The sequence below is a fragment of the Passer montanus genome, unplaced genomic scaffold (assembly GCF_014805655.1).
Source record: "Passer montanus isolate IOZ18808 unplaced genomic scaffold, ASM1480565v1 scaffold58, whole genome shotgun sequence".
NCBI classification, from domain to species: domain Eukaryota; kingdom Metazoa; phylum Chordata; class Aves; order Passeriformes; family Passeridae; genus Passer; species Passer montanus.
In genome coordinates, this window is record NW_024370816.1 from 2,904,170 (window position 1) to 2,923,179 (window position 19,010).

General features: G+C 38.3%; 1 long non-coding RNA gene across 2 annotated transcripts in view; it reads right to left on the bottom strand.

Annotated features, from left to right (window-relative positions):
* LOC120510497 overlaps positions 1-19,010 on the bottom strand; it is a 38,998-nt gene that overhangs the window by 8,462 nt on the left and 11,526 nt on the right. Inside the window, exons 1-2 of one of the 2 annotated variants that reach the window (XR_005629516.1) lie at positions 16,923-16,995; positions 2,723-2,815 (exon numbers count right to left, since the gene is read on the bottom strand). This is a non-coding gene — a long non-coding RNA (uncharacterized LOC120510497). Of the gene's footprint in view, positions 1-2,722; positions 2,816-16,922; positions 16,996-19,010 lie in introns of those variants that run through there. The other variant, XR_005629517.1, reaches the window with a different exon arrangement.

Here is a 19,010-nt window from a genome sequence, read left to right on the forward strand (position 1 = left end):
TTCACTGAGTTCTAATGTTCTTCCATTTTCTACCACACCTTGAGCTCCTATATTTTGCTTACATGGTCTATAAATCAGTTTTGTACTGCAGATCACTGTCACATATAACGAGAACCATAGTTTTGAAATGTAGGAGTTATTTGTCATAACGTGGAAGTAACAGAACAAGGGAAGCTACATGGCAAAGAAAGCAGTGGAAAGCAAAATTAGTGATGCTGCACAGGCTTTCCCAGTTCTCAGAATTAGCACTTTGTTGGGTATTTCTCTCATAATCAAAAGTTTCCAAAGGAAGAAAGAGTTGCTCTCTGCTATCCTCAGAGGAACAAGTGATCTAAAAAGCAAAGGCTCCAACTCTAGAACTCTGTGACCACTTGCAGATTTCTCCCTCAGTGTGAAAGCAATGAGGTATTTTCAGCCTTTGCATGACCGTCTGAAATACAACAGTGTGTGGGGCTAGAAAGGGAACAGAGCATTGAGAGCTGTAACAACACTACCGTGTGCTAAATTTAGGGATAAGCAAATAAACAAGGGAGCAAGACCTTTGGAAAATCTGACAAAATTTTAATATAAACTTGCTTATTCTTTATGGTTAGGGTCGAGGTAAAGAAAATCTTATGGAAGTAATAAAGTACTCTATTGTTTTACCTATGGCAAAATAACAATAATTTGGAAGTTTCTAACAAAATTTTGATGAAAAATGTGTGTCCTTTTTACAAGTTGGCTGTTCACTTTGCCTGTGCATGTAGCAGAGTTCCTTAATTCTGTTCTGGTGATATCTCCATGGTCATAGAAAAGAACTTTTCCCTTCAAACCACACTGGCCAGTGGAATAAACCTGGGTTTCACACATCCCAGGATATTGCTTCACTTACTGAACCGATACACACACACTCACAACTTTTCTCCTTTGTATCTTCTATTTAAAGGCTACAGAGGGGAAAACCATCAATTTTCAAATAAATTTAAAAGGTTTTGATTGTTTATTAGTGCAGTTGAAACATTCTCAGTATAGGAAAAGTTTCCAGGAAACCGTGAGGATTAGTAAAAATACTCGAAGCACATTGAAGAAAATCTAACATTCCTTAAGCTAAATTTCCTTCATCTAAGACCATGGTGTGTCAAAATGTAGCTTTTGTCCCTCCTTTCTTTCATATCTTGTTTCTGAAGTGTGGGAAACAATCAAATTCCTAACACCACCCCCTAATTTCTTATGCACAACGATGCAAATAGCACAATTTAAAATAGTGCTTACTATTTCCTCCCTTACAGAAGCTGCCACAGTCACTTTATTTCCTTGTAGAACAGTTTTGTAAATAATAGTAAATGGTTCTTCTGCTAGACAATTCACATTATTGCTCACAAGGGCCATCAAGTTATGGATGCACTAAATGCAGCAGGAATAAAATATCCACCACCTTAGAGCTTATGATGTGTCCAAAAGCTTGAAAATTTTAATAGGCTGTGATGTATTTTGCCACTGCAAGTGACTTTCACAACTCACTGTGCAACAAAGATTTAACCATTGCCAATCTGTTCTTGGGAATCAAAGGAATTAATTAAAATGCATTTTCTTGATATTTACAATGCCATCCTCCCATAAGTAAAAGGCATGCAGAAGAAATCCCTCTTCAGTGTGAACTTCAGCAAGCAGGGTGAGAACTAGTTTGAGAAGCTTTTGAAAGAGCCCCACCCAAAAAATGTCACAGCAGCATTACTTCAGTTTTTAGGTGGTGCCTGTGTCTGAAGATATAAGGTAGGCTGTGGAACTGTGAAGCTGTTATTTAAGTCAACTACCATTTTATTTTCCTCATGATTCTGTTTCCAGCTTTCATTTTCTTCATCCAGTTTTAATTTAACCTTTATGACTTGTGTAGGAATATTTATGTGAAACTGAAACCCTACCCTCTCTTAAGAGGATACAGCCTGATCCAAACCCAATGTTCTTAGCAGTTTTAAATTTGGTATGGAACAAAAAACAACCCTAAAGGATCTCTTCTGTGCACATACAATAAAATGTGCAAACCACACTATGAAATAATACATAAACTGTATTTCCTACCTGTCTAACTGCACTGCGACATGATATACTTTACATTAGCTATTATTTCTGCAAATTCTCATTTTCTCTGTCAAATGATGCATGAAAGTGAGAATCACTGTAGCTTAATGGAATAAGCCTCTTATCATTGCTATATATCAAAGGCATCCCTCTCTGAACACCTAAGGACAGAGGGATCATGTGTTCTAAAACAATTCCACTTGAATTCACAGTAGGTGGCTGTTTTTGAGGTTCTGCTGCTGCTGTTTATTGTTCCCTTGCTGTGGGGACAGTGGTCAGTGTTGTGCTATTATTTGTTCTGTACAGGCTTAAGTGTGCTGGGGGTCAGCAGGGGGTTACAGATAAGGAATGATGTCAAGAGGGACTCCTCTGTCTTAAAGAAGCACTAGATTTGTCTCTATTGCACAAGTCTGGGAAAGAAAAAATATGTGTTTGAAATAATTTATATAATAATATCAATGACTGGTGTAAGAGCATCAACATAATATGAATAACATAATAATTAATAACTGATGAAGCAGCCAAGAGGAGGCTGAAAACTTTTATATCCAAGGCTGTGGCCACATAGGCTATGCCCAAAGAACAGCAACACAGGTTTGGGGTAAGCCACAAGGAGTGATGAGGCAGCAGAGGGGAGAGAAAGAGAATTCAAGTCCATGACTACCTTGACCTGGGCTGATCTCCTCTGCATCTCTTCTGAGCCCATGCTAACAGTATTTTGTAGCTGCAAGGCAGACAGCACGATTCAAGTACCATCCTGGAAGAGAGGCAAACAGGTATATGAGGGGTTGTGTCTTTCATTAATGAAAATCATAAAAAATATTCCCAATTTACCTTTGTAGAGGGTGGAGGGAAGTCCAGGCTGTGTAAAAGCTTTCAAACATCACAGCAGGAATTAATTCAGAAAACTTCATTCATGTCTTCTTTTTGTACATTGTTGAAAGCCAAACATCAGCTGTCATTTTCTTTAATCATACCAAGGTTTTGATGTGGGAGAAAGTGAGTGACTGAAAGTGTGCAGCTGGCTGCCTACCATTACCTCCCTTTCCAAAGTCCCACTTTCTTTATAAAGCTCCATCTTAGCTAGATCTTCTAGCTCTATGGAGATTCAGCTTGTACAAACTCCGCTTCATCTTCTTAGTTGCACCATATTTTGGATTCTGTCAAGTGGTATTTGCTTCTTTTTCCATGGGAAGATGATTATGTTATTATACTGACTTTCATATTATTCATACTTTATAGGATGTGTTTCTTGTCTTGAAAAGGGCTGTGCCCACAACATAGTCTATGCTCCAGAACTTTTGACTTCAGTCTCATTTTTTTTTGTCATTTCCTGGTTGCTCTCTGACATTGCATTAATCTGGGATGATTTTCTCTATCTTAGCAAATTCCAGCAGCATCCAGATGAATCAAAGAAAGAGTAAATTATTTCAGTCAAATCTGACAAAATTTGAAAGAAGCTAATAAATATTTGAATATTTTTAAGAAGCTGGACAAACAGATTTGAAAAAGTTTCTGCCTTTGCAGCAGAGTAGTCCTGTGACATTGTGCTCATGAGTATTCAGCTCACAGGTGAGCAAGAATGGGCCCAGATGGAAAAGTGCTGACAGAGGCAGCTGCACAACTTCCTAGGTATGAAGGGACAGTACAGCTGGAGGCACAGAACTGATGGTAATTCATTTTTTTCTTTGCGAGGCCATGAAGGTTTTATTTTTCTAACCCTTTATTCTCAGTTCAAAGAACATTTGACAAGGGCTGACTTGGTGAACCAATCTTTTTAGTGTGATTTATAGAATCAAGTCATGAATCTTTAAACCTGGTGATATAAATTGTCTCTTCAAAGTATCACAAATTGCTGAATATTATATTATTTTCCAGTTTTAAAAGTTCTGAAGCAGAGAGCAAAACCAGCACTGTATGATGAATACTGTCAATTACACAACACAAAATCAGCACTGATCCTACAGGTTACATGGGACTTGGGACCCTAAGTAAAGAGGATCTGTAAACTGCAAATTCAAGAATAGAGCAACCAGATTGATAAAAAGGGCTGAGTGTGATCATAGATATTAGCAATAAATGCTGAAAATTTTCCATCATGTTTAATGATCATACTTTGTCTATTTCATATACCTCTGAACTTTGCTATTGCATTCAAAATGATGAGTTAGTTCGTCTCCTATACACATCTACTTATGTAAAGAAAGGGCTGACAATCAACTCTCCTTTCAAAAGCCACATTATCTCTACAGGACCTGCTTCCTCTGCAGGTGAAGTTGCCTTACCAGTTCAAGGACAACAAGAGAGAGTGCTGGGATGGATAAAAGAGCAGTGCACTTAGCAGAAACCATGGGAGCCTGGTCAAAAATACCAATCAGTCCACTGCATTAAACAAGAAAAAATAGATATACGTGGGGAAAGGTGCAAAACTACTCCATACTCATCAGTATCTTAGCAAAATCTATGCTTGTCTCAATACCTCATTACAATGACATCATAGCAGAGAGTGCATAACGCTATCATCAACCCAATTCAAAATCAGTACTCACTGTTCACACCCCATTTCCTTACTCGTGCAACTCTAACTGCAAGGATTTTACACTGATAATGAGATCAGAATCTCACTTCCTAAAAAAAAAAACCACAAATCCAACACACCAACAAAGTGATGAAAGTCATAAAATACAATTTAAGGGGCAACAAATTGCAGCCACAAATCTGTTGAATTAGCAGAGTGCAGAAAATGAAGTCCAGGTTTCCTGGAAGATGTTTAGCTGCATTTCACTGCCAACACATAACTGAGTCTGTTTCATTTTGGTTCATCTGTCTTTTCAGGAACCACACACCTGGATCAGCTTCTCAATGCAAGTTACCAATTTTAGCTGGCAAATAGAATAACAAACGTATTTTAAAAAGCCAAAGAGCAGTTTAGTTTAGATCCCAATTTCAGAAAAAAATGTTAAAATATATTTTCCACCTTTTATTTAATGTCAAATAACACTTTAATTCCATATAACATAGTGATACCCAGAAATAAATGAGCTCCACAGAGATGTTAATTTGCACTAATAGAACTGAAGTATCAGTTACATTGGTGTGTGTAAGGCACAGATCTGATCTTAACTGAAAAGAGAAGTTACAGAGGAGCTTTGTTTATCAATATGATAATTTGTGGAGGGTGGGGGAGACCAGAAGGAATCTACACATATATTTTGCACAATAAACATATGTGATGAGAAAAAGTCTTTGGAATTCAAGTGACAAACCAGTCATCAAAAACCTTACAGAAGGATAAGCCTAAGGTTGGGGTTTTTTTCTAGTTATAATTAGTTATTACTTGAAGTGTAGATGACAAAAGAATCCTTTATATTAAACAAAATTTTTGTTTGAAAATACATCACAAATCCTTGGGATTTTCAGCTAGGTTTTCACCTGGCTAGACATCCCCCAATCCACCAAAAGCCCCTGTGCTATCATGACTCCAGATGCTCCAGCAAGCCTAATCCTGGTTGTTGGTTTGATTTCCATCTCTGCCAGCTGAACCATAATCAGGCAGCTGCCCCATGTGCCCTGTAGGATACCTGTAACCCCCTGTTTTCATTTCTCTGCTTTTCAATTTACTTCCCCGTCCCTACTATCCGCTCCCTTTTTGCTCCCTTTTCCACCCTTTTATCCACTCTGTCTCCTGATTTCTAATCAGCTTCTGCCTCTGGAAAAGGCCACTAGAAACTCTTGATTCTCCATCAGATTACAAATCTCTTTCCAAAATTTCAATCAGATACCCCAGGACTGTGTCCCCTCTGCCTGAATTGAAGCTCACCTGAGGGAAGATGTGTACCTGCTCTCACAGGGGGGCTGCCACAGCTCCCTTGTAACTCCAACAGAAAAGCACCAAAATCAATAGTTTCAAGGAGATGTAAATCTTTCTTTTAGGAGCTTCCCCTCAGCTGTGCCCAGGTCTCTGCCTGCTTCTAACCAAAGCCTTTTATCCTCCTGCCTTGCTCTGGGCATGCAGACAGTGCATCTATGTGAAATCCAGAATTAAGGAGTAAGGATGTATAGCTGCTGCTCCTTTTGCTGACTCGCTGCAGGGACTAAACATCGATTATAAAAATTTTTAAAATATAGAGTTGTTTTTTTTTCTCTATATCTCTAATTTCAGTAGGTATTTATCAAGGGTCAGAGGATACTCAATCAAGCATTAGTGTAAATTAACCAGGTTGAAGTAGGAAAACCAGTTACATGCTGGTCACTGAGCTGATCCTAATCTTGCTGTAAATCAAAACAAACAAACAATAAATAAATACAACTGAAGACAGAGGCTTTCCATTGCTTTACACTGCTGGATTTGGTCTCACCGGTATCACAGTGTGTGCCTGTGCACAGAGATTAGCAAGCAGAGGGGTTTGTTCCACCTCCCAGAATCACAAAGTGGCATTTGGGATGGAGGGTCAATGGGCAGCCAAGCTGCAGGGCAGCAGGGTGAGGAGAGCACGGGGAGCTGATGGCAGCAGGGACAAGAGAAAGAGCTCCTTGCTGCAGCCAGGGCTGCTCCTCACTCGTGCCCCTCTGCTGTCCCTCTTTCATCCCCTCACCCTCTGCCTCCGGCCACCCCAGCATTTGGATCTGTCACTGTGACTATCACTCTTCCACCCCAAAGCAGTTTCTGCATTATCTGTACATGAGGGACATCTACTTTCCTGCTGGTGAGCCACATGAGTGTGGATCAGAAAGTGGAATGTACTGTTGGTTCTGACAGGAGAGAGCTTTCTGTGGTCACTGCAAACGGCACGAGCACTCTGTTAAATAAAGTATGATATGACTTAATTTCTTTTCCTAAGTGTACCAACATGAATGTCTGGCAAGCCAGGACAGTAATTAATAATATCTGTAAACAATATTATTTGTTTTGATTATATTCATAACTCTGAACCACTACTGATGCAATTGCCAAAGTAAACAAGTTTTTTTTTTACTCTTCCTCCATTTTCATATAGCCCTGATTTCTTCGGCTGCTGACATTTTATAAATGTCATAGTTTATGAGAAAATAATAAAACCCCAGGTAACACCACACAACACCATGACCTTTAGCTGAGGGATTGCTCTAAGTTCTTTACTAAGCTCAGTAAAGAAATTTGGAGGTGAAAATTCAGGTTCTAGGAAGTAATTGAAGACTTCAAAGGTCACAGATTTTCTGTCTGTGAGTCAGACTCAGAAATATAGTTTTTTTTCTAACCTGATACTTGGGATTTGATTTTGCTAATGACCTACTTTAGCAACAAATGATAAACAGCTTTAACTGAAAATGTGAAATTTTTCATTATTACTTGGAACTGAATTTGTTTATAGTGACCAGTCTAGTCAAATCTAAAGGCATTCCCACTATTAGGATTTTTGCCTAGGAAGTAGGTTTTATGAATATTTCCATGGCATTATATCAGGTGGATCCTCTTAACAGGTACACATTGGCATTTAATGAACCATTCCCAAAACACTGTAAGAGAAAAATGGATTTTGCTGATATTTAAAAAATATTCAGAATCACTGTGAAGACATTTGAATTCTGTCATAACTTCAATAGATGTTTTGACATTTGAAGGTGTTATCATAACTTATCTGTCATGAAATTTGAGGAAGAATCCTCCTCTAGAAAGAATATCTGTTCTTCCCATGAGCCTAGGCATGTGGATCCCAGCAGAATTACACAAATTTTTAATCCCCAGACTTCAAGAACTGAGGAGGGTGCACCAGTTTAATTTATACTGCCTAGAAAATGGAATTGGACACAGAATGTCAAGCTCCTTAGCTTTTCTTATAGGACAGACATTAAACCACTTCTCACCACTAAAACAGTTCAATCTAAAGCTGCATGAAACATAAAACTAAAATAACCAGAAGCAGCAGAGCTAAAAACCAGCCAAACAATTAATACTTAGCCAACAAATCACTATGGGTAGAAAAAAGAGAAATAAAAATTAGCATATTGTATGTAGGTACTTGATAAAGTAAGTCAGGGCAGTGCAGACTTAAAATAACTGCAGTGACAGTGCCACAAAGGCAAGGATAGTCACAGGTTTTCTGCGTGCTGCATTTGAAATAAAGGCAGGAAGAACCAGCCATCCTCTGGGACGTTGTAGGACTGGAACGTTGTGAATGTTTATTTACTATAGGTGGCACAAGAGACATTGGACAACTTCTTCCAAAATGAAGCATTACTAACCCCAGAACAGGCAGAGATCCAATGTAAATGAGACCTGTCTGTTGCGACAACCTAAAATTTCATAGAGATTGGTGACACTGGAAAAAGTGAATGTCAGGTCACTGCTACAGGACAGTTTTCATTTTGTTCAAATGCTCTTAAACCCACAACTTGTGCTTTACTACTCCTGGGATGAGAAAACATAAATTATATCTTTGGGATAGAATAGGGAGTCTGAAATACACTCAGAATTTGTCCTGGACAATCACTTCAGCACGAGTTCAAGTGAGAGCTGTGGTTTAAGTCATGGAGTTGCTGCATATGCATATAAAAGGAGATATTTTCTTGCCTGGGTTCACACCTCCTTCCTACTCCAATCATGACTTCCAATAGATTAATTCCTCACTTTCAGAAAAAAGTGGCAATACAGAATCATAGAACAAGAAAGTAATTCGCACTTGCCTTAGCCTAAGATTTGAATGACTTCACTCAGCTCCTAAAGCATCTTGATCACGATTCAAAAAATCCCAACAATTGACAAGTGCTGAAATGAGTTGTTTGATCAAAGTCTGAAGTCAGCACTTTGTTGCAGAGCCTGCCATCTGTTCGTTACTGCCATGCAAGGAAGACACCAGCTTGCTGCTGGAATGGAGTGAATTGTGACAGTGCTGGCACACACACTTAGGAGCACTGTTATAATACTGATAATTTTGTAAGAGGAAAGGAAGCATTTGAGCAGTTTGCCATTTATAGCCCCAAAGAGATATAAATGTTAATGGTGGTGTGAGCACTGGGGGTCTCCGGACTCTCCTCTCGCATCTGCTGGCACACACACTTAGGAGCACTAAGCAGTTATAATACTGATAATTTTGTAAGAGGAAAGGAAGCATTTGAGCAGTTTGCCATTTATAACCCCAAAGAGATATAAATGTTAATGGTGGTGTGAGCACTGGGGGTCTCCGGACTCTCCTCTCGCATGCAGCTTTTAGGTAAGAACTGAGAAGTCAATCCTAAAATAAAAAAATTCAAAAGTATTTTTAGCACATGGAGAAACATCTCAGTAGTAGGTCACTTGGTAATTCCATAGAGAAATTTTAGTGTTTTGGTGAATGAATGCATCCTGTAAATATTGTAAAAAAAAGGTAACCACTGCCTCACTATAACTGGCTCTGAATTGTAGTGGTGCCATTTTTCAACATTTATTAAAAAATGTCACAAAGCCATCAAACTTACCAGCTTCTTCTGTCATGCACTATAATCTCCTAATGCCTAAATTTTAGGAAGAAATTTCTGTAAAATCTCTCACTATGCTAAAAGTTCCTCTTCCGAGTCCTTCTCCATTCACTTTTTTGCAGCTTGCACTTTCAAATGTATTAAGTCTACATGCCTTTTTTTTTGTCCAAAGCCACAGTTTGTGCTTAGAAGGCTTTTACATGTCATTGCTGCTTGGACCTCAGGAAAATGATCTATCATTACATCTCAGCCCTCCACTACCTACATATATAATGGATTTTAGAATAAAAGATTCATCAGAAAAAGAGTAGATGAAATCATAGATTTGCCTGTTAATAAAAGAACTCTTGCACTCACAGAATAATTTTAGGGAAAAGCCTATTTTATACCCTGATATAACTATCTCTTCCTTAAATCTTGAAAAAGAAATTTGCTATTCCAGTTACCTACTTTTATATGTAAAATCCACATACAATTATGATTATGATTGTACAATAAACAACATTACTACTGTAATAGTAGTAATGTTGTTTATTGTAATAAATAACAAAGGCTTTTCCAATGTAAAAAATGCAAATCTTTAACTCAACATGCAATGATTATGAAAGACAGCATGAGATTTATCTCTACAAATTTTTCAGCGTGACTCATTCATAATAACCTTTAATACTCTCCAACAAAAATCTGTTAAAAAATTATTCTGTCATAAAAATGAATATTTTAAATATACTTTGCACATCTTACACCAATTTATAAATTCATTTTTTCTAGAGTTGTATTTTGCACTTGTATTGATCATCTTTAAAATAATAAATTTGGGGTGGCCTCACAGACACTTGCCCATGTTGTGTCACAGTTGTGGCTGGATACAATAATTGCTGGGCATTGGAAAGGACTAAGACAGCAGATCTCCTATGTAGAACAGCATGTGGAAAGTATTAATTAGAAGTTATTAGGAACCTAATCTGAAGGTCATTTAAGAAAGGTCAGGTGAAACCATTTCAAAGAGGAAATGGAATATGAATGCCTCTCTGTTTCCCCCTTCCATCATTAGGCACTCATTAGGAGAGATGATTAAGGGAGGTGTTGGAAATCCTGCAATGAGTTCCCTCAGTCTGTGCAGCAGCTGGTTAAAGATCTTTCTGCAGTAGATTGAGCCATCTAATGAGATGGTCTGATAAAGATTTCAAGCAGAAGGAATTGTATTCTTCAAAAATCCTCAGAGACTGAATTTTCTTCTGTGTTAGAATATTTTTTTTGTGTAGAGAGAAAATGATGAATTCCTATACAAATCCATTTGTTCCTGAAGGAAATTAGCTTTGTAAGGGGCAGGGGTCAGGAAACTGGAAATCTCTATTCAAGATTCACTAGTCAGAGAATCTGTTCAAGGTATTTCATTATAGCTTTGGCAAGAATGAGGGGAAAATATACCGTGTTCTCATTCTTGAGGAAATCTTGCAAAGATTTGCTGCAACAGCAAAGCAGTGCTCTGAAGCAGCATCAGGGAGACCTGAATTTTTCCTGTGAGCTGTTGAGAGGTCTTAAGGTGGGGAGATGGAGGTCTGATAACACAGCTCCTATTAGGGCTCCTGTTTCAGGAGGCTGTGGATGGAAGTGGAAATCTCGGCTTATCTCCTCACTGATCCATTAAATCCTTCACTGGTTCACTGATCATCTTTGAGGATAACTTCAAAAAGGTACTGTGGTTTGTAGGAGTTAATGGCTGTGATTCCCCCGTGCATCAGAGGTTTGGGGTTTTTATTGCAAGCCAGGCAGGAGCCAGCTGCTATGGGATCCAGCAGGGGAATGTCCCCTGGAAGTCACTGCAGTGACACTTCTGGCTGTGGCTGTAACAAACACAACCCAGGAACAAAGGTGCACTTTGGACTCCTTCCTAAAGAAATCCTTTTAAAAAAGGATGTCCTCTGTGGCCTGGTTTATAAAATAGACTTCAACCTGCTTGGCTGATAGGAACACCTGGTTCCCTTCCTAGCAAAGCTGTGCAAAGGGATCACTCCATAAATGCCATGTCCTTGGTGGCTCCAGTCACAAGCCTGACACCTCCTCAGAGCTGGTGCTGCCTTTCCTGTCTGAAACTACTCTGTCCTTGCACCAAATCACAGCTTTAAATCAGCTCCTCCAGTCCCATGGTGGAGATGTAATCAGGTTACTTCTCTTGGGAGCTACTGATTTCTGCACAAGATATGTAAATATTTAAAGGAAAGAGTAATCCTAAGAAGGGAAATGTGTGCTGCTGTCCTGTCTAGGTGCAAGGGAATGTTTTTAATCAAGTTATTTTTTTATTTTCTAAGTTATTTTTGATTTTTGCTACATTAAACAACCCAAAGCAGTTCCAATTGGCTTCCACTTGGCACCACGTACTTGTTCAGATATAAAATAGAGGGAAACTAAAAAAAAAACACTCGCCTAAACTATCTACTCAAAATAAAGTCTCTTTTTTAATATTGTAAGGTTTTCAAACCACCATATTATAAACATACCATAAGTAACTGACATTAATTAAGTTTAAATTAAAGTTTTAGGAGATGAAAAAAGTTATTTTGCATTTCTTCCCATTTTCCTCCAATTAGGACAAAAAATACCTGAGCATTCAGCTCTATAAACTCATCAATACAAACCTACGGAAAAAAGGTATTCAGGGACCAGACATTCTCCTGGCACATAACTTCATTCTCAGCTTAGTCATAATTTATGAAGAAAAGAGCTTTCACTGTCTCCCAAATGCAGCAGCCACTTCAGTGCACATCATTTTGTCTGAAACAGTGAAATTACTCTGTCTCAAATGCACCACTGAAACAGCCATTTCTGCTAAACATTTGCAACAATTATTTTTGAATGGCATTCAGAGATAAACCAAAAAAATATACAAGTCCCAAATCAATATAAAGATTTTTAAAAAGCCTCAGCCTTTGGTTAAGAGTTTTCAATTGCTGGCAGCAGAAAACTTTTTTTTTCTGGAGAAGCACCTTTGTCTTTCTCACTATTACCTTAAGAGCTGTATCCCATCTTCCTCTCCAAATGATATTTATATTTCCAAATTTTTCCTTAGAGCTGCTTGCAGAACAAGAATTCCACTTGACTAAGATTCTGAGAATTTAAAATATGGTTTTGCTCTGATTGTAAAAGAAAACATTATAATGCACAAAGGCAATACATTTAGCTGAAGACAATTTGTTTTGCTCCAAGAAGATGGGTTTTTAATTTTATGTTTGGTATTATTACACCAGATATATCCTATATAATATTTTAATATGTAATATATAGGAAATATATACTATTGGTATTATAAGCTAAAAAAAACCCCAAACTTGTCCTAAAAAATGTTATACTGTTTGTAACATGATTTAACATACAACAACAAAGGTTTTCAGGCCCTTTTCCTATTTCCAGGTGTTGATTTTTTTTGAAACATATTTCTAAGAATAAACACCCGCTGTTAATGGAGGATTTTGGTTTAATTTGAGCCCCACAGAAGTACCTGTGGTGCATTTCCTTACTGGCTCAGTGAGGAGCTCTTGCCACTGTGGGGTTGGTGCAGTGAAGTGTCCAGTTTAGGGTGTCCTGCACACACACAGCCACACCAGAGGTGCAGCTGTCCCCTGCCAGATTGGGCAGATTTCCAGATTCCTATGGAAAATCTGGGTGTACCCTTAAAAAATATCCTGTTCTCTGGTGGCTAAACTCTGGCTGAATTCAGATATCCTGCAGGAATTCCCAGGTATGGGATCCCTGAGAGGATTTCACTTAGCTCAAGTCACAGAACCAGCCTGACAAGCTGCATGTGGACAAAGCTCTTTCCAGTGATTCTTAAATATTCTGCACATATCGCTGTGTGAATGTCAAAGCAAAGTGCAACAAGAAAAATGTTTGTCTATTCCACACAATGCTGTAATTACATTGATTTTTTTTCCCCAATTTCCTCTGTTTCGGAAATCACTTAAAGTCCTTCATGTTTCAAACATCACACTCCACGCTCTTCTGAGTGACAAGTCCATCTCCCTCACAAAGTTCCTGGTTTGACTTAATACAAAAGCATAACCAGCACCAAGGTTTTGATAGTGGGAATGGCTTTTCAGTAAGATATCTTAATGCATTTAAAGAGGTTTTAATGGTTTGTTTAGTGGAACTTATCAATATTTATGGATAAAATAGAAATTCTAAAAATATCTACACTTACTTTTTCAAAAACCATTCAGATTCTTTGGCTATTGTCCAGTGAGCGTCAGGCACTGATATACATACACTTATATTTACTGTGCTCCATCACCACTGCATTCAGCTATGTGACTCTTATTATTTATTTGCAAACCTTGTGCAAACTAAGTCCAGAATAATGCACTGTATGAAACAGAGCTTGGTTCTGTGCAAAAGCACCAGCTCGAGCCCTTATCCAACAACACAGGGACATAAAATGCATGTTTTGTGCAATAACTCTTCTGTTTGCCTTATACATGAGAAAGGAATTATGAAAAGTTGCACATTTGGAATAAAACAACAACAACCCTGTTGTTTTTTGTTTTTTTTTCAAATGAGGATTATGCATTCTCCTACTTCCAGGAACTGCTCATGAACTATATGCAGCCTGCCCATGGGAATATTGTAAAGATCACAGTTCTCTCAGTGCCCTACACCAAATCTTACACACTGCAGCAGTAACCCAGTGTCCTCCTTCAGGTCTGTCTAAAGCTGGCCATGCAAGGAGTGCCAGCAGGAAACCCAGCTTTAATTATTTTATTGCTTTGGCTTTTCTTAAGCCTTTGGAACTTTGCTAGTATCAGTTTTTCTGCCTCTCAGGGCAAAGTCTTTACACCAAGAGAGGATAAGATCCATCCTTAAAATGTTAAATACTTGTAGTTTCTACCATAAATCAGGAAAACTTTTCCTTCCTTCACTACCCTTCATATAAAATAAAGATTTATAATGGGCCACTAAAGAGAGTATGAACAGAGTCTATAAAGGTACAGCTCCTCACAGCAAATTTAAAATGTTTACTTCTTTATCCACAACAACATGAAGATGGAGGATGCTGTGTTTCCGTGTACAGGCTTCTGACAAAGATGAACATTTTAGTCCCAGGGTCACATTCTCTACTTCCACTGCTCTTCCAAGACAAAGTTTTTGGGTTTTTTTTCCATTAAAATCACTATTTCTACCTAGTATGCTTCCACCTGTCCATATAACTTTCTCCACACGCCTGTGTACCCCTTCTCCAAAAATACAAACTGCTTTTTCGTTTGGCTGCTGTACTGCACTTTGGGAATGTTCTCCATTCTGCCTGAAATGCCTTGGATTTTTGCAGTGTTCTGTTTTGCCACAGGGACGAGCTGTGACACCATAGCACTGTCCCAAAGTGAATGATTAGGAGCCTTTGGAACAGACCTCTCTGTGTGGCCTGCTCGTGTCTGTCACAAACCAGAAGCCATCTCCTGGGTAGAAGATGGACCCAACTGCACCAGGAATGATTTGTTCCACAGGATGCCACGATGTGACAAGTCCTGTCAGAGTGAGGATCATTTTCAGTTATCGGGCTGACACCTGTAATCTAAACAGTGACTGGGCACTCCAAAGAGAAGGGCTCATCACTTACACCCTTGGAGTTAGAAGAAATTATTTTTAAAAGGTCCTTTTTAGTAAAGAAGTCCTTTTTAAAAAGGCCCAGTTTTCCACTACTTGGGAGGAGAATTTCCCTCTATTTCAGAAGGACAATGAGTGCACTACATGACCACTCATCTTAATTATGAGAGGCACTCATTGCTTCAAAACCCCAAGAATCTCATTTCTCCACAGAAAACAAGTCAAGTGTTCTATTAGCTTCAGGAATTATAATCCTGTCATTAATGCTTTTTTTATCTACAGAGTTTAGGCTGCTTTATTTTATTACACACAAACCAACACATCACAGGTTTGACAGTGGTTGTATTGAGCAGACAGACACACATCTTCTTTTAGACAGATTAATGAGAAGTTTTATGAAGGAGAGAGCTCATTTAGGAATTATGTCTGAGGCTGCATTGCAAAGTCTTGTCTGCACGAGTACATTAAAGGTGATAAAATATTTAGAACTACTTTAATGAATCTATTCTTATCTCTAAAAGAAAAAGAGAGAGGGGCAATTCATGCAGTTAGAGCTTAATGGAAGAGGTTTATGTGCTGATGTGTACTGTTTTGTTAACCTCCTGCTAGTTAATTCATTATCTATTACTGAAAAAGCCTCTCAGAAGATATGGTAAGAGATTTTCTCCTGTAAACCAGGCCCAGTAATTAAGAGAGTGAGCTGCCCTGGGCTGATACTACCACCAGTATCAGCCATGCTTCTCTGTGTCACCTACTGCATACTCAAGACCTTACAGGTGCAGCCATTTGTCAACCCTCCTTTTACAGAAAAAAAGAAAAAATAAAGTGAGAAAACTGCATACAAAGTAGTGCAAACACTGTGCAAAACCTGCAGATAATATAAGAGAGCACACTGACTTAAGTAAAAGGGTTTTCATTAGCTCTGGTAAAATATGAGGGCTTCTTCATTAGCTTCAGTGGCAGTGCTCTTATTCTAAAGCAGATTTTACTGGAAGAACTTCTGCCAAATTCACTTCTATTTTAACTGAGAAAGACTGGAAAAGCAGCTCCTTTTCCTCTCATTTGGCTCATTCTTGTTCAACAATGTGTTTTCTGGTGTTTAAAAGTCATACTTTTAAAACTTTATATGATATTTATTCCTTATGTCTATTAATTTTCACCAATGAAGCACAGTACACTGGATTTTCTATCCAAATATTGCTGAATTCTCTTCTATGAAGAGAACTGCTGTTTTTTTTCTATGTGACAGAAATGTCTTAATGGCAATGAAAAATGTATTTTTTTCACATTAGAGCAAAGCATGCTGTATCATTAAAGCAAGGGACTGAGAGCTAAATGATCAGGGTCATTGAGCAGCTGTGGGCAAATCATTTAGAGCAGCCTTCCCCAAGTCATTGAATCAGACAGCCAATTTAGATTTCACATATGCAACATCCATGAAAATCAGGTCAGTCATCTGCAGTGCCCCTATCCCAGTTTATCACACATGCTTTGGGAGATAATGGTAATCTCTGTGACAGTATTTCTCCCTATCTAAGATTAAAAATGGTTTGGGCCTTTCACAAAGGTATCTAATATGGGTTAACTAATTAATTTAATGCACAACTATTACTAAGTAATTAAACCTCTTGAAGATCCACAGATGAAAGCTGCTAATGAAACTCTGTCCTTAAGGAGCTGGTGCTAAGAAATGTGCAGTTGTTGGAGGCAGTTCTAATGAGGTCCCAACATACATCCCTCAGTTCTCATTTCCAATCCATTTGGGTTGGAAAAAGAATGGTAACAGGTATTTCTTCTTTCATGATTACAAGCAAAAAGGGTGAAAATAAACTTACTGCTCATCCTGTTGCTGCAAATTGACACTGAAGGGCTGACAACTGCATTTCTGTGAGAAGGAAGGCATTAAAGGTTTAGAAAGATTGGAGAAGAAGCTGATTTAGAGCGTAACATTATCCTCTGACCTACTACATATAATGAGTAATGTGTTCTAAAATTAGAGAGCATGTCCAGGCAGGATGTGGAAAGGTTATGTCTGAATGATGCAGCATTATTAATTGCTGACTGTTCGAGGCAGGTTCCAACAGAAAGACACTTCCTGTATCTTTTAAGCTCTTTGTCTCCCACTTCCTACAAATATGCAGTTATAGAGAAAAACATTTTCTACCACTTTGTTGAAGAGTCATGGGACTTTACCTCCTAGTGACTTTTTTAAAAAAATAGCTAAAACTAGCTGCTGTCATAAAAATTCTGGGGTTTGAGAGTTTAAAATTCAAAGTTGAATACTGTAGGTCCCCTTTTTACATGCAGTACTCCTCACTCAGCAAGCAGACTTTATCTGTGCCCTACAGATTAATTTGGCCTCAAGCAGGCTATGCTCACAAGTTATCAGTGTAATCATGTCTAATTATTGCACAAGTGCCTACAAAACTGAAGAATAACCAGGTTAAATCATATCAAAGACAATGACCTTGACCAGAGCTTTAGAACTACACCTCACACTGGAAAGCCTTTGATGCACAGGCTGAAGGAGACTCCAGTTCCCTTTTTTCCCCAGTTTAATTGTCTTTGCTGAGCCAAGACAGCAGAGAAGCCATTGCTCACTTCTATTATCAAACAAGAACTTGAAAAATGTCAGAAAGGTTTGGAAAACAAATGCAAAAGTTGCAGCAGCTTCTTAGAAGTACTTTTTGAACACTAACCAGTGCCTAACATCACAGCACATGAAACACTCTCTCCTCCCTGTTTCCTCTTATACCAGATACTTGCAAGAGCAGCACTTTAGAAACTTCCTACACTCTCTCTTTTCACTTTGAAATCAAGCCCTAAAACTTTCTGTCAAACCAGCTCATTAGTATAAAAAGGCTCTCCACAGCTAAAAGCTGTGTGATATACTTAGCACATCATGAGGGCACAGTGTTAATTGTTTATAGCAGTGGAGAAGATTTTGCTGTTTCCTTTCCTGATCACCACTTCCATAAAAAAATTCACGATTGCATTATGTAAAATTGTGTTCAGTAAAGCCTTTTTATTTTTTTTTTCCTCATAATGTACATTGGACATAGTTAATGTGTAATCTGCAAACTAGTGTCACATCCCTAGTTGTGTTTTAATGACATTGATTCAATCATCATATATAATTAGAAACTATAGAAGTGAAAGAAATTTATTCTTCCTGAATAGGTCAGCTCTGTTCCAGCTGAGCCATCTTAGCTCTTCTGAGATGCAAATAATATTTGAGTATCCTTCCATGAGAAATGTTACAACATATAAGGTTTTTTCCCCCTACTGGATCATAATAGTATTGAGTTATTATTTCTGTAATTTGCCACATTATATAATGCAGTATTGGAAACCACAATGAGACAGTCGAGGGAAAACATGCCACTGTTTCATGATCCTTTAGCTGACATGGTGGACTGGGTTCCCAGATAATTACCTGTGTGATTTTGTTTTAAAAGACAGTTGAATGGAAACCCTACCCTAAAAAAAAGACTCACAGGAAAAAAAGCAGCTGAGAAGGAAACACCACAAAGCAGCAACTTACATCTACAAGTCAAAGGCATCACTGAGACTGCAGCATCTCAGGCAAGAGCTTCAGAACCTGCAATCCTCTTCAAATCCCAGCAAAACCTGCTCTGTGCTCCTGCTGGCCAACCCTGGCACTGACAGCCCCTTGCTGCAGTGAGGTGATCACTGACTGCCTTCAAATCATACTCAGTCAGCTTAACACCAAAATACAAGTGCTGTGTCCCTCAGCATCCAAACACTGGTTAATTGTCACATCTGACAACCCTGAGATGAAAGTACTGGTTCCACACAATCACAACTGCATCTTTGGATTGCTTTAAAAACAAACAAACAACCCACCCAAAATACAAAAATCCCCAAAACAAAAACCCCAACCCAACCAAATAGAAACCCAA